This window comes from Nomascus leucogenys, chromosome 7b (assembly GCF_006542625.1).
Source record: "Nomascus leucogenys isolate Asia chromosome 7b, Asia_NLE_v1, whole genome shotgun sequence".
In the NCBI taxonomy this organism is placed as follows: Eukaryota; Metazoa; Chordata; class Mammalia; order Primates; family Hylobatidae; genus Nomascus; species Nomascus leucogenys.
The window spans coordinates 53,781,569-53,806,429 of NC_044387.1; the positions used below are offsets into that span (position 1 = coordinate 53,781,569).

The 24,861-nt window shown below is 49.7% G+C and overlaps 1 protein-coding gene across 3 annotated transcripts in view; it reads right to left on the reverse strand.

Moving 5' to 3' along the window:
- The window catches only part of TPST2 (tyrosylprotein sulfotransferase 2), a 64,488-nt gene extending 43,298 nt beyond the window's left edge, over nt 1–21,190 (reverse strand). For all 3 annotated transcript variants that reach the window (XR_004030987.1, XM_030816018.1, XM_030816016.1), the window contains exon 1: nt 21,086–21,190. The gene's annotated coding sequence lies outside the window, so the exon portion shown is untranslated. The remainder of the gene's footprint in view (nt 1–21,085) is intronic.
- Between the last annotated feature and the right edge of the window lie 3,671 nt (nt 21,191–24,861).

The following is a 24,861-nucleotide window of genomic DNA, read 5'->3' on the forward strand; positions in this document are numbered from 1 at the left end:
TTTGAGACAGAGTCTTGGTCTGTCCCCCAGGCTGGAGTGCAGTGGCGCGATCTCGGCTCACTGCAAGCTCCGCCTCCTGGGTTCACGCCATTCTCCTGCCTCAGCCTCCCGAGTAGCTGGGACTACAGGTGCCCACCACCATGCCCGGCTAATTTTTTGTATTTTTAGTAGAGACGGGCTTTCACCATGTTAGCCAGGATGGTCTTGATCTCCTGACCTCATGATCCGCCCGCCTCGGCCTCCCAAAGCGCTAGGATTACAGGTGTGAGCCACTGCGCCCAGCCTCACCCTGAATTCTTTCTTGCACAATGTCTAAGAACCCTCTCTTGGGGTCTGGATCGGGACCCCATTCCAGTAATAGTTCCATGGATATAAAGTACAAAAACAGGTGAAATTCTAGGGGGAGATGTCAGGATGGTGGTTACCCTGGTGGGGCAAGGGGTAACTGGAGGGGGAGCAAGGTGTCCTGGGGCAGGGAGGGGTGCTATGTAAGTTCAGCTATTGATCCAGGTGCTGGTCACACAAACACATTCGTCTTTTGAAAATTCATTGAGCTGTACGCATATGAAGTATGCACTTTTCTGTATACATGTTAGACTTGAATAAAAATAGTCTTAAAGAATCACACTTTCAGCAAGCTTGGTGGCTCACACCAACACTTTGGGAGGCTGAGGCAAGAGGATCACTTCAAGGCCAAGAGCTGGAGGCTGCAATGAGACATGGTTACACCACTGCACTCCAGCCTGGGCAACAGAGAGACTTTGTCTCCTAAAAAAAGAAAATTAATGGCCTGGCACAGTGGCTCATGCCTGTAATCCCAGCACTTTGGGACGCTGAGGCAGGAGGATCACCTGAGGTCAGGAGTTCAAGACCAGCCTGGCCAACAAGGTAAAACCCTGTTTCTACTAAAAAATACAAAAATTAGGTGGGCGTGGTCGCAGGCAGCTGTAATCCCAGCTACTCGGGAGACTGAAGCAGGGAGAACTGCTTGAACCTGGGAGGTGGAGGTTGCAGTGGGCTGAGATCATGCCACTGCACTCCAGCCTGGGTGTCAGAGCGAGACTCTGTCTAAAAAAAAAAAAAGAAGGAAGGAAGGAAGGAAGGAAGGAAGGAAGGAAGGAAGGAAGGAAGGAAGGAAAGAAAGAAAGAAAGAAAGAAAGAAAGAAAAATTAATTAATCATATTTTGTCAAATGCTGAGGAATGGTATTGCTGGCTGGGGTATGCTACCCGCCCCACTCCACCCCACACACCTTTCCCGGCTGCTGCACAGGAACACACAAGACTCTTTGCATTCATTCAATCAACACTTGCAGGACGGTGCTCTCCCAGGGCTAGGCTAGTGCCAGGCGCCAGGAACTTCAAGGAGAACTGAGCTTCAGCCTCTGATCATGCCACCCACACCCCGGCTCCTGGCACGGGCACCTCCCAGACCCACACTCAATAAATGAGCAGCCAGGCCACGGTGGCTCTTGATCAGATGCGAAGGAGGGGATGTCTGCTTGTCTTCCTCTTTCTCTACCACCCCATGAAAAAGTTTACAGGGTTTTTCCTTATGCGGGGCCAAACCCAGCCATTCTGGCACAGGTATCAGGAGGTCACACTTGGCTACTTGTCTCTGTGGCCCTCTCTCCTCCCTCCAGTCCAGGAGATACTAGCACCCCTGGATGCTCCCCACAGGCTGACATCTCCTGAATTGTCATCTCGAGCCCAAATCTCTCTCCTCACTTGGACATAGTTGCCCACTCTCTTCCTCCCTGCACCTGGGTGTTGAGCCTGGTCCTTTCCCCAGCATACCCCACCTGCAGCTGGTAGCAGCTCCATCCTTTCATGCTTGTGCCAAAAACCTTGAAGGCAGCTTTGATTCTTCTTTCTCACCCTAATCCAATCCAGCAGCAAATCCTGTTAACTTCACCTTTAAAACAGAGCCAGAATCTGCCATTTCTCACCACCCGCACTGCCAGGCATTTGTTTCAGGCGTTCACTTCTTACCACTCTGGTCCAAGCCACCTCATCACTAGCTTCCCTGATTCTGCCCTTGTCTCATCAGTTGATTTTCAGCAAGCAGCCACAGCAACCTTAGGAAAACGGAAGTCAGGCCATGGTCCTCCTGGGCTCCGCATCTTCCCATGGCTCCCACTTTACTCAGGAAAAACCAGTCCTCATTTGCCTTACAGGTTTGACCCCGCCCCTTACCCTTCTGCCGCCAACCCCACTGGCCCCTGCCTCTTCTCCAGCCATGCTGGCCCCCTTGCTGTCCCTCAAACACACAAGCACCCTTCCTCCTCTGGGCCAGTGCCCTGGCTGTGCCCGCTGCCCGGATGCCCTTTCCCCAAACATCCACTTGGCTCACTCTCTCACCCTCCTGTCCTCTCTCACATCTCACCTCTTCAAGGCCTCTTCTGATCAACCAGTTAATGCTGCAACCTGCCCCTCCAACACGGCAATCCAGAAGCCCTCACCCTGCGTGATTTTTTTTTCCCCCAGCACTCACCGCCTTCTAACACATCATATGATTGACTTACATATTCTGCATTCATTGTCTGGGGGCCTTGAATGCTGTGTTTACTGAGCACTGCAGCTCAGTAGGTGCTCAATTAATATTTACTGGATAGAGTTGTCACTCTGCACCCCTTCTCCTGAGGCCACAGAATCCTGACTGGCCCCTCTCAGCATAGCAACCGTGAAATGGCCAATTCTCCACTAGCCTGTCACTTGGATGCTTGACAGCATTTGAAACTCAACACAATCAACCTGAATTCATAATGGGATCTCCTGAGCTTGGTTTCTCTTCCAGGCTTGCCTGTTGGAACAAGCCAGAAATCCAAGATCATTATGAAACTCTTCCTCCCCCATGAACCCCTGATCCAATCACCACTGAGTCCTGTGCATTACACTCACTACCCCCAGGATCCAGCTGTTTCTCTCCATCACCAGCAGCCCAGTCTAAGTCCCCACTGTCTGCCACCTGATCATGCTTCCACCCCTGCCTGTCCCCATACGGTGGCATGTCACCCCCTGCCTTCACTACACTTCCAAAGCTTCCCACTGTTTTCAGGATGCAATTTCTTCACATGGCTTAGAGGGATGTCATGATCAGACCCCTTCTCCAGCCCCATGGACCTTCTATCAGCCCCAAGGGTGCTATGCATCCCTGGCTTTCTTATTTTCATTCTCAGTCCACCTTTGACCCCTGGTGCAGACACAGAATCTAGGCCTGGCCAACCACAGCATTTCATTCCCAGGCTGCAGTGTTGGTTCAAAGATGGATGTTTGACCCAATCTAGGTCAATGAAACTCAACTGGAGACTTTTACAGAATTCTGTGGGGAGGCTAAGCTAGTAGGGTATAGGGCTGGAGGTGTGGGGCCATCTCTAGTCACCACCTGCAAAGCTGGCGTGAGAGCAAAGCCAACCTAGGAAGGTGGAGCCAAGAGATGGAGACATAAATCCCTGAAATTAGTTGAGTCCTTGGATCTAGCCATGCCTGACGCTTACCTCTTACACAATCCAATAAATTTACCTTTTTGCTCAATGCTATGGAAGCTGGGTTTCTGTCTCTGTTTATCAAGAGTCCTAGCTAATAGGTGTGTCCATACCCTCTTCCCACCTTATCTTGGGCTGCTTGTTATCTCCTCAGCTCAAGTATCTCCTTCTCCAAGAAGCCTTCCCTGAATACCCCGACTAGATTAAGCTCCACCCTCCTATGTCTCACAGTCCCCTCTGCCTACCACTCACCATTCTGTATGGTAAATGCTGTTTGCCCTTCTGTTTCCCATATTCCACTGTGAGTGCTCACAGGCTGGGAGGCATTGCAGTCTGGTGGGTTATTTTCTTCTTCTTCTTTTTTTCCTACACTTATCACAGAGCCTGACACTGAGAGGCATTCATATTTTATTTTTTGAGGTCATTTTGCTCATCAGTAAGTTTCCTCAGATATCAGGGAGTAGTGAAAAAAGAATGGGTTTTGCAGAAAGATGCACCTGAGTTTGAATTCCCCACCTATTAGTTTTGTGACCTCAGGTAAATCACTTAACCTCTCTGGGCCTCATTTTTCTCATCTGTGAATTGGGAGAGCAGCTAAATACACATAAGGGCTTTACTACCATATTAGAGCTGGTTAAGTGTTTAATTAATGATAGTTCCTGGCTCTACTTTCTTCCTCCAGGGATTGCTCAAGCAATCTTCCCACCACAGCCCCCCGAGTAGAGAGGACCACAGGTACACACCACCACACCTGGTTAATTTTGTTTATTTTTTGTCGAGATGAGGTCTCACTATGTTGTCCAGGCTGGTCTCAAACTCCTGGGCTAAAGCGATCCACCCTCCTCAGCCTCCCAAAGTGCTAAGATGACAGGCGTGAGCCACGGCGCCCCATCTAGTTCCACCATCTTATCTGAAGGCTCGGGGTGATGGTTGGGGTCAGTCATTGACTCCGACTTCCGCCCCAACAATGTGGATTTGAGTTTCCACACAAGATGTGACTCTAGAGTATCTTTATTAACATGTCAGAAGGTTTCCTGATGTTTTTGCTTACAAAGTCTTCAGCTAACTTCCCTCTTCCCCTGGCCCCAACTGTAGTTTATGGCTTTTCTGATTGCATGACTTTCGACTTCTTTGTTGTGGAGGTTTTGCAATGGCTGACGGCCAAAAAGTGAAAAGGCTTGACCAAGAACAAAGAAACAATAAATAAATACTTGCTGGATGTAATGTTCCTCAACAAGATGGCCTCAACCTTTTTTTTTTTTGTGGTTCATCCAGGAAGCATGAGGTCTTCATCCTGGTAATATTTTGGGCATATTACTAGAGGCAGCAGTTGGCTCTAGGTGGGGGTTTTAAGAGCAGAATTTGTCAGCCCCAGTTCTGGGGTAGCGCATACTAGGAATCCGGTTTCCTGAGCATTCACCTGCTCCTGTGTTTCCTTCCTGGACAGACTGTGATATCTTCTTCATTTTCACTCACTCCTAGAAGCAGGAAGAACTGGAAGAACTGCAAAGGCTTTAAGAGCTGCTCAGAGTATGAACAGTTAAAAAATCACAGGGAGAAACCCACGAGAGAGAAGGGGCATGATCTCATGGTTCGCTGTTTTGGGGGATGGATTCACAGTTCGGGAACAGCCTTTTCCTAATGGTACAGGGCTTTGGGGCACCTGGGTTTTATGGAAAATATTTCCATCTGCAAACTTGCCTGGCCATTACCAGGAAGCAAAATGCCATGGGGAGAGTCCCTTAACTTCTCTGAGCCTCAGTTTCCTCATCTGTAAAATGGGTGAAGAACAACAAAATCTTCGTTGCTATGAATTACTGAGCATTTCTATGCATTAGGTGCCATATAACTATTATCTGTCACCCACAAAATAATCATTATTATGATCCCTGTTGCACAGATGAGGAAACTGAGGACCAGAGCAGTGTCTGGCCCAAGGTCTCAGAGCTCATGCATAAGCCAGCTGGAGTTCTAACTCAAGTGTGTCTGACTTGAGAGTTGCTATCATCTCACAACAGCAGGCCTCCTCTTGATGCCTGCCTCGCGGGTCACTGTGAGGTTCCAACGGCATCACACACACAAAAGATAAAGATACTCCCTGAGGCACCTGTTTGCTCAGGAACCAGCAAGCCATAGGTATTCGGGAGGCGACCGGCTGGAGACAAATACAAGTCCCTTGGATCCTCATTATCTGCTTTTCTCCTGGGCTCCCCTCATGCCCAGTCCTAAGCAGAGAGGGTCCCAGAGAGCAGAAATGAGGAAAAGGCAACAGCAAGCAACTGCATCCTTGCAATGAAGGAGCACCCACCAGCATCCTCACCACCCAGAATGTAGGCTCCCAACCATGGGTTGCACTGTGCCTATCACCTCCCACAACTCCAGCCCCGCCAGGGATTTGCCACCAACCAGGAGAACCCAACTAGAAGGGGTCCAGGAGGAGCCATCCTTTCCTACCTACTCTTGGAGGGGCAGCATGCCACTGGCTTTCTGGACCATAAAATGAGATATGCCATGAACTTCCCCACCCTGTCCATCCCCGGACCATCTAAGGGACTCCAGGAAGAGGACACAGTCCATGACTTCTAAGATTTGAGCCCTCCCTACGAGGACCTGTCCCCACTCAGTCTCACTTCCCATCACACACCCTAGATGCAGGGGTAAGAATCTAGGTTTGACTCCCGCCCCTCCACTTTCCCAGATAAGTGGTCCAATTCCCCGGTGCCCCATGTCTTTCATCTGGAAAATGGGGATACCACAGCACTTCCCTGGAGGTTGAGATGAATTTGCACCTAGGAAGTCCTTAGCAGAGTACCTGACACACACTAGGGCATCCATACACATTGGCTATGAATATTACGACTTTGAAACCGAATGCCTTCTTGACCCTGTACTGATACTATTCCTTCTTCCCACAATGCCTCCCTTCCCTTTTTGCCTCCTCTCCCAAATAATTACGGCAATAACAGTAATCATCACACTCACCAATTACTAAGGGCCTCCTACTTGCAAGACCATGTACAGAATGCTTCTCAAAGACCATCTCCTTCCTGTTGCATCCTCCGGAGACAGCGACACTATCATTTCTATACTTCCCCTTGTGTCCATCTAAAACATCAGCTCTCCCAGGGCAGGAACGGGGTCTCTCCTGCTCACTGCTGGATTCCTGGCATCCAGCACACAGGAGGTGCTCATATTCGCTGCCTAAATGAGACCCCACTGAATCCTCACAAAAACCCGCTGCTGTAAGTGATGATGGCATCCTTTTAAAATGAAGATGCAGGCCAGGCGCAGTGGCTCACGTCTGTAATCCCAGCACTTTGGGAGGCCAAGGTGGGCGGATCACGAGGTCAGGAGTTCGAGACCAGCCTGACCACCATGGTGAAACCCTGTCTCTACTAAAAATACAAAAAAATTAGCCAGGCGTGGTGATGCACGCTTGTAATCCCAGCTACTCAGGAGGCTGAGGCAGGAAAATTGCTTGAAACTGGGAGGCGGAGGTTGCAGTGAGCCAAGATCATGCCACTGCCCTCAAGCCTGGGTGACAGAGCAAGACTCCGTCTCAAAAAAAATAAATAATAAAAAAAATAAATAAAATAAAATAAATTAAAAATGCAAAGGACACACACACACAAATTAAGGAAATTATCCAAGGCTGCATCACACTAAATGGCAAAACACAGACATGAACCTAGGGCTGTGGAGTGCTAAGTTCACACTCTTACTAATTAAGGAAATCCCATGTCCCAAACGGGGCTCCACCCCATACGCCTTGGAAGGCTTCTCTGACAGCTGCCACTGACAACAATGGAGCTGGTCTTCTTGAAACACCATCAAAGCTGGACTTTGAAAGTAACATTCCTGGGAGATTCTCTGTACCAGCAAAGCCCCAAGTCAGATCTATAGGAGCCTGTGGGTCAGCACAGGAGATTGACACCCAAGTAACAGGATAATTCACAGAATGAAATAAGAGCTTGGTTAGGGGAAGCAAGTCATGTCATCACGGACATTAGAGGAAGGAAATCTGAGCTGAGTCTAAAAGAATGCCAGCATTTTAACACGTGCAGAAGTTAGAAGAAGCGTCCCAAGTAGAAGGAACAGCTAGAACAGAAGGCAGAAGTGTGAAAGCACACTGGAAATTTGGAGAATGGCAAGGAATTCGCTGTGAACAGAATAGTCTTTGTCGAGGAGGGGAAGGTAAATAATCACGGCAATAAGAATGACAATAATAGTAAGACAAAGCCGGGCACAGTGGCTCATGCCTATAATCCCAAGCATTTTGGGAGGTTGAGGTGGGAGAATCACTTGAGACAAGGAGTTCAAGACCAGCCTGGGCAACATAGCAAGACCCTGTCTCTTAAAAAAAAAAAAAAAAAAAAAAAGGCCGGGCACGGTAGCTCACACCTGTAATCCCAGTTCTTTGGGAGGCCAAGGCGGGCGGATCGCGAGGTCAGGAGATTGAGACCATCCTGGCTAACACGGTGAAACCCCGTCTCTACTAAAAATACAAAAAATTAGCCAGGCGTGGTGGCAGGCGCCTGTCGTCCCAGCTACTCAGGAGGCTGAGGCAGGAGAATGGTGTGAACTCAGGAGGCGGCGCTTGCAGTGAGCCGAGATTGCGCCACTGCACTCCAGCCTGGGCGACAGAGCGAGACTCTGTTCCAAAAAAAAACAACAAAAAAGAAAATTAAATAAGCCAAGCATGGTGGTGCATACTTGTAGTCCCTGCTCCTTGGGAGGGTGAGATCACTTGAGCCCAGGAATTCAAGGCTGCAGCAAGCTATGATCACGCCACTGCAATCCAGCCTGGGTGACAAAGCAAAACCCTGTCTTTAAAAAAAAAAAAAAGCAAACATGCATATAGTGCTTACTGTGTGCCTGGTGGGGGGGATGGGGTTTCTACACGCTTTACAAATATTGGCTTTTTTTTTTTTTTGAGACAAGGTCTTGCTCTGTCACCCAGGTTGAAGTGCAGTGGCACTATCTTGGCTCACTGTAACTTCCACCTCCCGGGTTCAAGCGATTCTCCTGCCTCAGCCTCCCGAGTAGTAGCTGGGACTACAAGTGTGTGCCACTATACTTAGCTAATTTTTTGTACTTTTTTAGTAGAGATGGGGTTTCACCGTGTTAGCCAGGATGGTCTCGAACTCCTGACCTTGTAATCTACCCACCTTGGCCTCCCAAAGTGCTGGGATCACAGGTGTGAGCCACTGTGCCCGGCCATTTTTTTTTTTTTTTTTTTTTGAGACAGAGTCTCGCTATGTCTGTCACCCAGACTGGAATGCAGTGGCACAATCTTGGCTCACTGCAACTTCCATCTCCCGGGTTCAAGTGATTCTCCTGCCTCAGCCTCCTGAGTAGCTGGGATTACAGGTGTGTGTCACCATGCCTAGCTAATTTTTGTATTTTTAGTAGAAATGGGGTTTCACCATGTTGGCCAGGCTGGTCTCAAACTCCTGACCTCAGGAAGAGGTCTAGACCTCCCAAAGTGCTAGGATTACAGGCATTAGCCACCATGTCCGGCCAAGTTTCATTTCTTGGGTCTCACCCACAGGAGTGACAGAAAACATTATCATGCAGCTGGAGGAAGGAATATCAGTAATGCTCATGAATAAACATCAAAATGTATTATTATCTTTAAGAATTACCAAAAGGAATTTCAATTAAAATCAATTATATAGGCTGGTCTTGAACTCCTGACCTCAGGTGATCCGCCCGCCTCCGCCTCCCAATCGCTCATTTAATCCTCACAACTAATCTATGAGGACAGTGCTCTGTCATTCCATTTTACAGCTGAGGAAGCCAAGGCACAGAAAGGTGAAGTCCTTGCCTGAGATCTCACAGCAGGTTTTAGCGCCTGTGTGCTTCATCTGCTGCACCTCTACTACCCCAGCTCTCAACGTGGGTTCTCTGACCAGCAGGAACAGCGCTTGGGAACCTACACAAAATGCAGATTATCAGGGCTCAAGGAGACCACGCTGAATGGGAATTCTGGAAGTGGGGTACAGCAACCTGTGTTGAACAAGCCCTCCATCCACAGTGAGGTCAGCAACCTCCGACCCCACAAACCTGACCACGCTCTGCAATCCTCAGGACTGTGCCACGGGGACTATGCTTGGGGACCCCAAGGTCCTCAGAGAAGGAAGATTTTGCCCAGAGTCCCGCAGTAGGTAGAGGAGAGCAAACCAGGCCTCGAACCAGAATCTCCCATCTCTCAGAAGTGGGTGTCTACACAACAACCCCTGAGGGATGTCAAAGCAGCCATCAGCTCAACACAGGGGTACACTGTTCCCAGCTTCTGAGGCATGGAAGACCCAGACCCCATTACTTCCAAGCTATTTGCATGATCCAGAACAAGTTACCTCAACTCTCTGGGCCTCAGTTTCCCCATCTGTGAAAAGAAAAAGCTGGACCCTATTTCTTTCTTTCTTTCTTTTTCTTTTGAGACAGGGTCTCACTCTGTCACCCAGGCTACAGTGCAGTGGCGTGATCTTGGCTCACTGCAGCCTTGACCTCCCAGGCTCAAACAATCTCCCACCTCAGCCTCCAAAGTAGCTGGGAATAAAGCATGCACCACCATGCCCGGCTGATTTTTGTACTTTTTTGTAGAGACAGAGTTTCGCCATGTTGCTCAGGCTGGTCTTGAACCCCTGAGTTCACGCAAGTGATGTGCCCGCACTGGCCTCCCAGAGTGCTGGGATTATAGGTGTGAGCCACCGTGCCCGGCCTGGAGGCAAGACTCAATTTCTAACCTTGTTTTTCTTCCCAAAACTCTTAGCCATCAAATATGCACTACTGGTCTACTGTGCACTTGAGCAAGGAATGACCACGTAGCAGAATGAAGGGCAAAGGCACCTACTGCATGCAGCTTCCAGCAGCGCTCAGAGGCAGGGTAGCCGACACTCCCCCAGTACCCCAAACCAAATCAAACCAAAAGCAGTATCTGCCGTCCTGCTGCTAGCCCAGGCTTCCTCTTCTTCCCCACAGCCCTGGGGCCCGGTAGGGAAGGGAGGGCCCTGGGGGCGTGGAAAGGGTGTGGGTTGAGGGGAAACCATGGCCTTGTAGGGTGGCCTTGCCAGGTGCCTGACTTCACAGGGCCTCTGTCTTCCACCTGGCAAGTAGCTACAACCACTTTCTCACACCTCCAAGGGCTTCTGGCCGAGCCCCCAGGCTCTGCAAGGATCCGGATGGTTCTGTGGCAGGATGTCAGTCACCAGCCAAAGCAAGTGAGATGAAAAGTTTCTAATGAGAGAAAGGAAGGGCCGTGCTGGCACCTGTGTGGGCTTGGGGTCGGCAGCGGGAAGGAAGGGGGAAGTGGTGCAGGTTGGGGCGGAAGAAGACACAGAGAGACAAAAACAGAGAAAGGCAGAGACAGAGGGAGATAGAGACAGAGGAGATAGATGGGGAGAGAGAGTCAAAGGAGAGGCAAAGATGGGAGTAAGACAGAAAGAGTGACGAGACAGGGGAAGACATGAGTTGGGGGGATGGGTGGGAGGGAGAGAGAGGCAGGGAGACAAAAATAGAAATCAAGACAAATTGGGCACAGAAGCTCACGTCTGTAATCCCAGTACTTTGGGAGGCTGAGGCAGGTGGATTGCTTGAGCCCAGGAGTTCAAGACCAGCCTGGACAACATAGTCAGACCCCCATTTCTACAAAAAATAAAAAATGAACTAGGTGTGGTGGTCTGTACCTGTAGTCCCAGCTACTCGAGAGGTTGAGGCAGGAGAATTGCTTGAGCCCAGGAGTTCAAGGCTGCAATGGTGCCATTGCACTCTAGCTTGGGCAACAGAGCAAGACCATCTCAAAAAAAGAAAAAAAAAAAGAAAAAAGAAAGAAAAGCAGAGTAAGAACACCAGACAGAGGAGAGAGATGAGGAGCAGAAGCAGCCTGGAGCAGGAACCTCAGCTCCTACACCATCAATGGGCACCTACATCCCTGCACCCACATCTTAGCTACACAGCCATCCTGCCCTTCAGTCAAGGCCCCTGGAGTTCCAGGGAAGAAGGGGAATGTTAAGAGAGAGGTGACTACTGGCCCAGCCCCCTCCAGCCCTATCACCTGTTGTGGGGCTCTCCAAATTCCAAGCTGCTGAACACTACCTTCCCAATGTTAATTACATCCAGAACTCCCTTTAATCTTACTCATTTTTGTTCAATGGATTCAATATTTTTAAAACATATTTTCAAGGGAAACTATAATCTGCTGGATTAAATTAAAAACATGCCCTAATTAAAAAGTTAATGCAAAAATAAAATCGAAGGAAGCAATGCTTTTTTATGCCTTCTGGCTGGAGACAGCCGCCAGCCTAAGGAAGGATCCCCGAAGAAGCCGGCTGTGTCTGATCTTTGTTAAACAAGAGGAGTCTGGGGAGAAGCACTAAAGACGCGTTAACACCTAATGGAGGCTTTCTCCGGAAAGTCATCAGAGGGTGGGGAGGAAGACTTTTGCTCTGTGATTTAGCACTTCATACTAGGCAACAGCAGCCTCCAGGGCAAAATTCAAGTCCTTTGGCATCGCACTGAGGCTCGGTTGTGACTTAACTCCTGCTGACCTCCAATTTTAACACCACCGATTCCCGCAACCCTCAACACACACACAAACACGCTATAGTCTTTGTGCCCTGAACTCTACCAAACGTACCAGGCCACAGAGTCTCACACCTCCAAACTTTTGCACTTGTGATTCTCTCTACTTGGAAAACCTTTCCTGACCTCCTCTACAAAGCTAACTCCTACTGGCATCATTTGTACCCCTTCCTCCAAGAAGCCTTCCCTGACTGCCTCCTTTCCGTGTACCAGTATCCCCCAAGGTGCTTAGCATCCTGTGTGGCTGCTGGTGTTGCTTCCCTGCTGACCCCACAGAATGTGCAGGGCTGGGACCCCATCCTAGTCCCCATATCCTCTCAGAACCTAGCATGGTCCCCAAACTTCCAGCACAGGGTGCACAGGTATTTGTTGAGTAAACAGAAGGATGGATTGAGAAAGAAATGAAGGCACCAGAACACTCTGGGACATAAGGAGATCTAAACAAAACCCTCTTTGTGCTCTGGGAAAAAGTTCTAGGCAGAAGCTCCTGTCCAGTAAGAATCAGGCGACTTGACTCAAATTGGCCTCACCTACTCACTGGTCCACAAACTCTGGGCCAATGGCCCAGCCTCTATTCAGTTTTCTCGCCTATAAAGTGAAGGCAGTAGTATCGCCTATGATAGAATTGAGCCAAGAAAAACAAACGTAAAGAGCTAAGTACCCAGAAAGCACTCAAATCTTAACTGCAATCATCACTATTTTTATTAGCATCTAACACCAAACCAAAGTTTTATAACTTGTAGGGACCCAAAAGATGATCAGAAAAGCGACTAGCAGACTTTCTCTTCAAAGGCCAGCAACGTGGGCCCTATGGTCTCTATCACAACCACTCCACTCTGCTTTTGTTGCACAACAGCAGCCATAGACAAAATGTCAATAAATAAGCATAGCTGTGTTCCGATAAAACTTTATTTACAAATACAGGTAGTAGGCCGGATGTGGTCTATGAGTGGTAATCTGCCAATTTCTAATCCAGGCCCTCACTATTGCAAATGTGGTCTTTAGACAAACAACATCGGAGGCCCCTGGAAGCTGGTTAGAAACACGGTCTTAGTCTCTGCCCCAAACCTGCTAATCAGAATCTGCAGTTTAGCCGGGTGCGGTGGCTCACGCCTGTAATCCCAGCACTTTGGGAGGCCGAGTCAGGCAGATCACTTGAGGTCAGGAGTTTGAGACCAGCCTGGCCAACACAGTGAAATCCCGTCTCCAGTAAAAATACAAAAATTAGCCGGGCATGGTGGCAGGCGTCTGTAGTCCCAGCTACTTGGGAGGCTGAGGCAGGAGAATTGCTTGAACCTGGGAGGCAGAGGTTGCAGTGAGCTGAGATTGCGCCATTGCACTCCAGCCTGGGCAACAAGATCGAAACTCCATCTAGAAACAAAACAAAACAAAACAAAACAAAACAAAACAAAACAAAACAAAAAACAACCAAAAACACAGAATCTGCACTTTAACAAGATCCCCAGGGGGATCATATGCATGTTAAGATCTGAGAGGCCTGGGTACTCAACTTCATAGGCTGACATCTCACATCGGAGATGTGGGTTACTTTTTCTTGCCCGATGCCTCCACCAGAACGTAAACTCCAGGACAACTAGGACCTTGTTGCTTCTTAAATCTTGCACCCCAACATCCAGCTGAGGGTTCTCATGTGTCCTTATTCTAGTGGAAGACATCACTCAGTGGCTATCCATGCAGTGCTGGGATCAAGGCATGACTTGCACTGGCAGCCTCTGAAGTTAGGCAGATGGGCTTTGAGTCCTGGTGCTGAATCTCAGGCCTGTGTGACCTCGGGAAAGTGATTATTTCCAAGCCTTGGCTTCTGGGAAATGGCGTGGTCAATAACAAATATCTCACTGTGGGGAACAACAGTTAGGTAGAGAGCTGTACCAGGTAAGGTGGCATGGCACCCTAGCGCCCAGAGACAGGAACTCCCCACCCAGGGAGTATGCAATGGAGACAACCTCTAGTCCCAGCACTCTGGGAGGCTGAGGTGGGAGGATCGCTTGAGCCTGGGAGGCAGAGGTTGCAGTGAGCCGAGATCACGCCACTGCACTCTAGCTTGGGCAACAGAGCGAGACTCCATCTCAAAAAGGAAAAAAAGAAAAAAACAAATAAAAGGCCAGGCACAGTGGCTCACACCTGTAATCCCAGTACTTGGGGAGGCTGACGCGGGCAGATCAGTTGAGGTGAGGAGTTCAAGACCAGCCTGGCCAACATGGTGAAACCCCGTCTCTACCAAAAAAATACAAAAATTAGCTGGGCATGGTGATAGGCACCTGTAATCCCAGCTACTTGGGAGGCTGAGGCAGGAGAATCACTTGAACCGAGGAAGCAGAGGTTGCAGTGAGCCAAGATCATACCACCGCACTCCAGCCTGGGCGGCAGAACAAAACTCTATCTCAAAAAAAAACGCCTTGAGGGCTTAAAATGGCAGACAGGGTATCGGGAGGCCTCAGACAACCTCCAATGTCCTAGAAACACAGAGCTGGAAGGGCTCTTGGAGTACGTCCAAAAAAAAAAAAAATTGTGGCCATGCGCGATGGCTCACACCTTTAATCCCAGCACTTTGGGAGGCCGAGGCAGGCGGATCACAAGGTTAAGAGTTCAAGACCAGCCTGGCCAATATGGTGAAACCCCATCTCTACTAAAAATACAAAAATTAGCTGGGCGTGGTGCCATGTGCCTGTAATCCCAGCTACTTGGGAGGCTGAGGCAGGAGAATAGCTTGAACCCAGGAGACGGAGGTTGCAAGGAACCGAGATCATGCCATTGCACTCCAGCCTGGGCGACAAGAGCGAGACTTCATCTCAAAAAAAAAAAAATTGTTTTTAAAGCAATGGAACTGCTTATTCAGGTGGCACCAGGCAGGCCTGAGGCATCCTCAGGTCCCCTGAAGAGATCCTCAGATCCCCTGAAGAGCTGCACTTACGTGACAATGGGGAGTGGGGGAAACCACAGTGACCAGGAGAGCCCAGGCCACCTACGGGGCAGCTTCAGGCCACTCCAGTTTGGCCTAAGCTCCTGGGTTTCCAAGAGAAATGAGAAATCAGAATTTTTCTCCAGAAATGTTTGAATGTTGACTCAATTTTAAAAACACACACATAGCATGGGAGCTCAACAAAAAACATGCAGCAGGGTGAACTCACCCATTTAACATGTACGGAAACTGGGGCTCAGAGAGGGGAAGCTCCTTGCCCAATGTCACACAGCAATTTGGAGGAAGAGTTGGGACTTGGCTGCTTCCAAGCTCTGCTGTGCATGAGAGTGTGGGAGTGGGAGGAACAGAGCGAGTAGGGAGGAGTGGGTGGGAATCTGGACTTTACAGGCCAAGAGCCCTGCATGTTCTGTCCATCAGGGAAGGAGTGTGGACAGAAGGATGGAGAGTGGATCAATATTTATTCAGAATAGTTATAACAACACCTGACATTTTCTGTGCGTTTTCTATGTGCTAGGCCTTAAGATGGGATATCAAGGAGGGGTAAGAATGAGAATTCCGGGGGCAGAGTCTGGGCTGGGTGTGGTGGCTCACACCTGTAACCCCAGCACTTGCGAGGCCAAGGTGGGATGATCGCTTGAGCCCAGAAGTTCAAGGTTATAGTGAGCTATGATTGTGCCACTGCACTCCACCCTAGGCAACACAGCAAGACCCTGTCTCAAACAAAAAAACACAAAACAAAAAAAAAGAGAGACTCTGGATCCAAATCCTATGTCTCCCACTTCTAGCTGGGTGACCTTCTGCAAACTACTTCACCTCTCTGAGCCTCAGCCTGTTCACATCATATGGCTATTGGGGAATTAAATGAGTTAAAGCACATACAGTGCTTAGAACGGTGTCTGGCACCCAGCAAGCCCTGTTGATATTGGCTGCATTTATAATTGTTGCCTTTTGACAGACAGAGGAACTAAGGTTCACAAACGAACGTGTTCAAAATTCCAAAGAGCCTGTTTAACCCCAGAGCCTCAGCTTTTGCCTGGTACCAAGATAAGTGCTTTACCACCATTCCCTTCCAACCAGCACCCCTGGAAGATAGGTTCTACTTATACCTGCATTCAGCAGATGAGAAAACCAACGCATAGAGAAACAGCCAACAGCCCCAGAAAGATGTGGAGCACCTGGATTCTAATACAGGCCAGTGCGCCTAGCTCCCTATCACACTGCCTGCTTTCTGGGCTGCCTGCCTGCTTTCTGGCTGCAGAAGCCCTGGTCAAAAGTCTTACTGATACAAAAAGTCACTCGGCAGACGGGCTGGCTGCCAGCCATCTGAGCACATAGGATAAGACGTTTCTCCCTGGGCCATCAGCCCCAGACATTCCCTAGGGCCTGTGGGCACTGCCCTCTGAGGTCCTTCCCAGCAATTTCTGGGGCTTGGCCAAGATCTCAGGCAGCTCTGAATGAATCATTCCCACAAATCCTCCTCCGGCTGCAGTCCAGGGTGGGGGAGACCTGAGAAGTGACAGGGGAGGGGATAGTCATCCCAGATCTCTGGAGGGGCCCCAGACCAGGTACCTGTGGGTCCTCAGAGAGCACGGGGACTTGCAAGCAATAGGAATAGGCAGCAAGTCGGGGAGCAGGAGCTGCTGCTACCCAGAGAAGCTTCCCTGGTGCCACATGGGACATCAAAGCCACACAAGCCACACCCATTTTTCCAAAAAAGTACATTCTGGTCACCAACCCCAGGCTGTGAAGCTATATCTGATCTGCCACTCTTGCTACAAATACACCCACAAAGTCACATCAATAATACATTTCAGGCCAGGCGTGGTGGCTCACGCCTGTAATCCCAGCACTTTGGGAGGCCGAAGCGGGCGGATCACAAGGTCAGGAGATCGAGACCATCCTGGCTAACACCGTGAAACCCCGTCTCCACTAAAAATACAAAAAAATTAGTCAGGCGTGCACCTGTAGTCCCAGCTACTCAGGAGGCTGAGGCAGAAGAATGGCGTGAAGCTGGGAGGTAGAGCTTGCGGTGAGCCGAGATTACGCCACTGCACTCCAGCCTGGGCAACAGAGCGAAACTCCGTCTCAAAAATAATAATAATAATAATAATAATACATTTCAACAGCCTAACCGATCCCAAGGTACCACCACATCTTAGTTCTGAATGGTCTATGCCCATTCCTCAGTAGGATACACTGAGACCCAGAGAGTGGCAGTTCCTTGCCTAGGGAGCCTTCCCACTCTGTCTTCATGTCCCTAGGCTGCTTTCTTTTCTTTTTTTTTTTATATTTAATTGATTTTTGTGTATTGACCTAATACCCTACAATCTTGCCCTGTTGCCCAGGCTGGAGTGCAGTGGTGCGATCTCAGCTCACTGCAACCTCTGCTCAAGTGATCCTTCCACCTTGGCCTCCCGACTATCTGGGAATACAGGTACGCACCACCACGCCTGGCTAATTTTTGTATTTTTTGTAGAGATGGAGTTTCACTATGTTATTCAGGCTGGTCTCGAACTCTTAGGCTCAACCAATCCACCCACCTCAGCCTCCAAAAGTGCTGGGATTACAAGCATGAGCCATGCACCCGGCCTAGGCTGCTTTCTTAATGCACAGGAATTCAGGATTTTAAAAGGACAAGCAAAGGCAAGTATGCAAAAAAGAATAAAGTCACAAGGTGCCAGATACAGCGGCTGGGAGGCGTGGTCTTAACACCATTCCCAAACAGCAGCTGCCCAGATCAACCAAGTTGTCAGGAAACAGGAACACGCAGATAAGTGCTGGTCTAAGTTCCTGAACCAGCAGAGTACAGGTTCAAGCTGGGGTGAACTAACTACCTACAAGGAACTCTTCCTCTGTGAAAATGCTGGGTTCTGACCTGAGTTCTTCCGGTGCAGCCTCTTGCTGAAGCAAAGAGCGTGAAGGAAGAAACATAGGGTCCTAGGGGTGGGGAAGATGCTGAGAGGAGGGGGAAGATGTTGTGTGTGCAGAATGTTCACAGATGAAGCGTCTGTAACTCAGGACTGCTTATCGCAGGCCTGGGGGGTGGCCCCTCTTGAAATAAGCAGCAACTCACATAGGACACTCCTGTGGCCACTCAGAGAGGTTACCTTCAGAGTAGCGTGGGGGGGTCCGGATACGGTGTGAGCAGGACTAGACTTAATTTTGGGGTCAAGGGACAAGTCTTCCCCTTCAGTTACGGTCTAGGAGAGCCATGGAGGGTCTCCCTGGCCTCCACAAAGCCTCAGCTGGCAAGGGGGCTCTGGGCTGGCCTGGGGTGGGAAGATCCAAGTAGCTTCCACCTTCCTTTCACCCCCTCTTAATACTGTGTGCCAGCTCCTGCGGTGGGCTCTGTAAGCCACTGGGTCCTACACTGCCTCTCCTTGCTTCAGTATTTTCACAGAGTCTTGCTCTGTCACTCAGGCCAGAGTGCAGTGGTATGATTGATCTTGGCTTACTGCAACCTCCGCCTCCTGGGTTCAAGTGGTTCCCCTGCCTCAGCCTCTTGAGCAGCTGGGATTACAGGTGCGTGCCACCACACCTGGCTAATTTTTGTATTTTTAGTAGAGATGGGGTTTCACCATGTTGGATAGGCTGGTCTCGAACTCCTGACCTCAGGTGATCTGCCCACCTTAGCTCCCAAAGTGCTGGGATTACAGGCGTGAGCCTCCGCGCCCGGCCTGAAAATAGTTTATAACTAACACATCAAGGCCAGTGATTTCAAGGGTTATGACTGCTTCAGAGAACACTAAATGTATTTAAGATTATTGGAACCCTCATACACTGGTGGTGGGAATATAAAATGGTACAGCTGTTCTGGAAAAATAGTCTGGCAGGTCCTCAACAGGTTAAACCTGGGTGCGGTGGCTCACACCTATAATCCTAGCACTTTGGGAGCCTGAGGTAGGAGGATCACTTGAGACCAGGAGTTCGAGACCAGCCTGGGCGACATAGCGGGACCCCCCTATCTCTACAAAATAAATAAATAAATAAATAATAAAATAAAAAAATATTTAAAGGTGAAACCTAAAGTTACCTTACGATCCAATCATTCCACTCCTAGAAATATACCTGAGAGAACTGAGAATGTATGTCCAAAGACCTGTACATGAATGTTCATAGCAGTATTATTCATAATAGTCAAAAATTAGAAACAACCCAAACATCCATCAACTGACAAATGGACAGAATGTGGTATATCCACATAATAGAATATTATTCAGCCATAAAAAGGAACGAAGTACTTAAAAAAAAAAAAAAAGGAATGAAGTACTGATACAGGCTGCAAGGGGCTGAACCTTAGAAACATTCTCTGAAGTGAAAAGCATCAGATACAAAAGGCCACATAGTATATGACTACATTTATATGAAATGTCCAGCACAGTCAAATTCACAGAGAATTTGAGAGTCAGTAAGCGGTTGCCAACAGATAGGGGAAGAAAGGATTGGGGAGTGACCACGAAACAGCGTTTCTTTTGGGCATGATAAAAATGTTCTAAAATTAGACAGTGGTGATGGCTGCGCAACTCTGAACATCCTAAAAATTACAGAAACATATACTTTAAAAGGGTGAATTGTATGGTATGTGAACTGTCTCTCAACAAAGCTGTTATACAAAAGTTTGCAGGAGATTTTTAAAAATCAGGTGATACAAAGATATATATTAAGTAAATAATAGTACAATCGGGGTTCAGTGGGGTGGGGGGATTCAGAAATGACGCAACAATTCCTTTAGGACAATGAAATAAACCCAGCTTTACAGTTATGGAAACTGAGGCTAGATAGGAAGGAAAATGGGTCGCCTGGGCCACATCACTCCTAAATCGGGTGTGAGTCACAGATCTGTTCAAATCCAGAAGCCTACCCTTACCAGCAGACCACCCTGCTGAGATGAAAGGGTTATCACATGGAGGCTAGGGAGAGGTGTCCACCCACAGCCCGGTCTGGCAGATGCAAGGGAATGTCTCTTGGGAAGTGAGAAAAAGGGCTGGCTAACTCTGTGGGGTTCAAAACAGGAAGCACCCAACAATACCAGGAGAATGCCAGGGAAGGCTTCCCGGAAGAGGTGCTGCTTGAGGGGGCTTCTCTAGGATAAGTAGGAGTTCAACAGCCCGCCTCCTCAACATCCCCAAGGACATTAAGTCAGGAGGCCTGTGAGTGAGTTTCAGCTCTGCCACATCCTAGCTGTGGGTCCTAGGGCCACGGGCAGGTGACCTCTCCAAGCCTCAGTCTCCCCATCTGTAAAAGGGGAAGGGGGCAAGATGTTAGGCACGGTGCTTTCTACTGACTGTGCTGACGTGGATGGTTCCTTCCCTAGGGAACGGGCCTTTGAGTGGGAATGCCAGACCTCGACCTCTGTCCCATCTAACAACGACTCTGCCAGGTCAGGCGTGCTCAGCCTCTGAGCCCATGCTCCCCGTCCCCTGCTACCCGTCCCAGCCCCGGCTTTCCGGGCACCTCCCATCCAGCTCACACTGAGAAGCGGAGGTTACGGAGGGAGGTTGGGGGCGGGGGTGGGATCCTCGGGTCAAATTCCTCTCCGCTCCCCACCAGTGACCTCCAAGTTCACTAGGGCTCCCCAACCCCGTGCTCCCAGCGCCCACCTCCCCAGCCGACGATTTCCGCCCCCAACGCCTCCACTTCTGACGCTCTTCGCAACTCCACGGCTGCTGCAAGTTAACTTCCACGCGCCTGGGGGTCCCCGCGCGCCTGGGCGGGGTTGGGGACTCCGAAGGCGGGGACGCGCCGCCCTCCCCCCCAGTCCCCTCCAACAGACGCTGAGCGTCTCCCAGGCGCTGGGTCCGAAGCGGGAAGCGCGGTAACTGGGGCCCAGTGGGTGCCGCACCCCGCGGAAAGCGCTCGGGACGCCGAGCGGGTGCGGATCCCAGAACCGCCCGCCCGCGCCGCCTGCCTGCCTCCCAGATCCCAGCTCCCAGCCCCGGAGCCCGAGCAGTCGCGCCGGGCCCGGAGGCAGCCGCCAGGACGGAGGGCTGCCAGGCGCCCGAGGCCGACCCGCACGGCCCCGAGCCCGCGCCCCCGGCTGCAGCCCGAGGCCACCCCTGCTGCCCCAGGGCCACCTACCGTGGCAAGGCGCGGCGAGGCAGCCCCGCGCACCCAGCGACTCCCGGCTCTCCAGCCGCCCCAGCCGGGGAAGGGGGAGGTGCCCGCGCGGGGGCGGGGCCGCGGCGACGTGACGTACGGGGGCGGGCCCGATACGCGGCCCCGCCCCGTCCCATCCCCTCCACTGCGCCTGGCGACCGCGAGGTGAGCAGAGGCTGGCAGGGGAGTTTCCTGGAGGCTCGCCCCGGGAGCCCCGCCCCGCCGCCCTGGAAGCCCCTGCCTGCTCGCTGGCTTACCCCTAGGACGGGCAGCTCACCACTTCTCCCGGACAGTTCTGTTTAAGAGAAGTTCCTTTCTGCCTGTAAGCAATGAAGTGGAATGATCACCAAAAAGTGGTATAAGAAAAGTAGACCTGCAGCGGGGTGTATTTGTGCTACTGTTTGTCTAAAACACAGAAAAAGGAAAGGGGTGGTCTGACGTATAGTCATACACACCAGTGGTTTTGTGGGGGGGTTTTATGGATATACCACATTCTCTCCATTTATCAGGGATTTTGCCCTGACATCCCTCCACCACCACGACATTTGGCAATCTCTGAAGACATTTTTGGTTGTCATAACTGGGAAAGTGGAGAGGCGATACTGGCATCTAGTGAGTAGAGGCCTGGGATGCTGCTAAACATCCTGCGGTGCATAGGACACCCTTTCCACCCCGGCCCTGCCACTAGCCCCCAAAAAAACCCGGCAAAAAATGCCGAATAGCGTAAAGGTTGTGAAGCCCTGATATACACACATGAAACAGAACTCCTGACTGATAAATCTCAGCACAGTCTAAGTTCTATAACCTTTCAGTGCTTCTGCTTCTTCATGTGTAAAATTGGAAAAATAATAGACCTATCTATGCATCATATGCTTGTGCATTGAATACCTGAAGAAAAGGTAGGGTAGGCATGCAGGCTTACTTTTCACTGTGAACTTTGGTTCTTTGTTCTCTTTTAACTTTCTATTTGCCATATGTATATATTATCTGTTTAAAATAAGTTTCTGGGCCAGGTGCGGTGGCTCACACCTGTGATTCTAGCACTTTGGGAGGCGGGGTGGGCAGATCACTTGAGGCTAGGAGTTCAAGACCAGCCTGGCCAAAATGGTGAAACCTTGTTTCTAATAAAAATATGAAAATGACTTTGGGAGGCCAAGATGGATGGATCACATGAGGTCAGGAGTTTGAGACCAGCCAGGCCAACATGGCGAAACCCTGTCTCTACTAAAAACACAAAAATTAGCCAGGTGTGGTGGTACATGCCTGTAGTCCCAGCTACTCAGGAGGCTGAGACAGGAGAATCGCTTGAACCTGGGAGGCAAGGGTTGCAGTGAGCTGAGATCGCACTGCACTCCAGCCTGGGCAACAAGTGAGACTCCGTCTCAAAAAAAAAAAAAAAAGTAATCCCAGCACTTTGGGAGGCCAAGGTGGGTGGATCACCAAGTCAGGAATCCAAGACCAGCCTGACCAATGTGGTGAAACCCTGTTTCTACTAAAAATACAAAAATTAGCTGGGCATGGTGGTGCATGCCTGTAGTCCCAGCTACTCAGGAGGCTGAGGCAGGAGAATCGCTTGAACCCAGGAGGCGGAGGTTGCAGTGAGCCAAGATCACGCCACCGCACTCCCAGCTGGGCGACAGAGTGAGACTCCATCTCAAAAAGAAAAAAAAGAAAAAAAAATGAGCAGGGCATGGTGCTGCTCACCTGTAATTTCCCCTACTCGGGAGGCTGAGGCACGAGAATCGCTTGAACCCAGGAGGCAGAGGTTACAGTGAGTGTAGATCGCACCACTGCACTCCATCCTGGGTGAGTACACACACACACACACACACACACAGAAACTAAGGCACACAGATATTATTAAGTAATTTGCCCATGGCCAGCCATGTGTTCATTCATTGGTCATTCATTCATTCATGTGTCCAATAAATAGTGCTTGCCATATGGAAAATGCTGGGACTGATAAAGCTGCCTCCATGGAGCCAGCCATTACTGGTCTGGAAACAATACAACAACATTACATAGTGTTTATTGCGTGCATGTTAGAGACTTCATATGACTGATCTGATAGACACATAAATTAAACACCAGCAGGGTGTCTTATAATGTCCTTTTGTGGATGAAAAACATGGAGATCAGAGGAAGAGGTCTGAATGGGGGCATTTGTTTAATAACATTCTAGCAATGGCATTTCCTGAGCTCTCTGTGCTAGGCACAGATTCAGCAGCTAACAGGAGGACAAAGGTCCAAGTTGGGGAAGCTAGATCCTTCAACAAGCCTTCACAGTAAAGTGAGCACCTGTAACTGATGAGGCAGGAGCAGCAGAGATTAACCTGGTCCAGGGAGGGAGGGCCAGGGGTGTATATACGCCACAGGCATGGGTCACAGAATCCAGCAGGTGCAAAGGCCTAGCAGGAAGGAAGCGAGTGTGGGGCCTTGCATGAAGTGCAGAGTGGACAGGATGTGGTGGAGGTGAGAGAAGAGATCAGAGGTGTCTGCAGGGCTGGATGCTGCAGAGCTTTGTGGGCCGTGGGAAGGAGTCGGGGCTTTTCTCTTGCGGTGATGGAGAGACAGGGGTGTTCGACAGGGGAAGGGCATGGTGAGCCTGATTTTCTGCAAAGATCCCTCTGGTGCTGCATGAAGAAGAAACAGGCAGAAACTGGTTTGGACGGTGTTGAAATAATTCAGGAACCCTGAGAGGGGATGTGGGCATGGAGGAGGCATTTTGGTTCCAGAGATGTTTGGAAGACAGAATTGGCAGATCTCAGTTGAGAGGCTAAGGAGGAGGATCAGAATGATCGTCTTGTTGTCTAGGTTGGGACTTCTCCTCTCAGTACCCCTAGCTCAGTGAACCTTTCCAGGTCTCAATCTGTCTGTCGCCTCCTTGAGGAAGGCTAACTGCCCCTCAGGACATCGTGGCGGACCAGACACCAGACTGTGCAGCCCAGGAATTTGATGTGACTTTGAAGGCAGACAAAATAATTCATTCCTCCTGTCTGCATCTTCAGCTGGGAACACCTAGAGCAGACACCTCTTCTGTCTTCCTCCCCAACCTGTCTTCCCAGCATCTAGGCAAAACCCAGTACTTAAGAGGTCTTCAGTCAATATTTATCAAAAGCAGGAAGAATAGATGTAGCATAATACACATTGATCCAAAAATTCTTTCCAGCTCTGACATTCAAGAGAATGAGGTTGATGCTATGTCAATAACTACACTTTAGGCCAGGCTCAATGGCTCACTCCTGTAATCCCAGCACTTTGGGAGGCTGAAGAGGGAGGATAGCTTGAACCCAGTGGATTGAGACCAGCTTGGGCAACATGGTGAGACCTTGTCTCTACTTTTTTTTTTAATTAAAAATTTTTTAAAAACCACTTTATTTATTTTTATTTTATTTATTTTTTTGAGACAGAGTCTCACTCTGTTGCCCAGGCTGGAGTACCATGGTGTGATCTCGGCTCACTGCAACCTCCGCCTCCTGGGTCCAAGCAGTCCTCCTGCTTCAGCCTTTTGAGTATCTGGGATTACAAGCATGTGCCAATATGCCTGGCTAATTTTTGTATTTTGAGTAGAGATGGGATTTCTTCATGTTGGGCAGGCTCGTCTCCAACTCCTGACCTCAAGTGATCCACCTGTCTTGGGCTCCCAAAGTGCTGGGATTACAGGTGTGAGCCACCATGCCCAACCACAAAAAACACTTTATTCAGGTGCTTGCTATATGCTAAACACCTTATAATTATTGTATTTAAGCTGATCATTT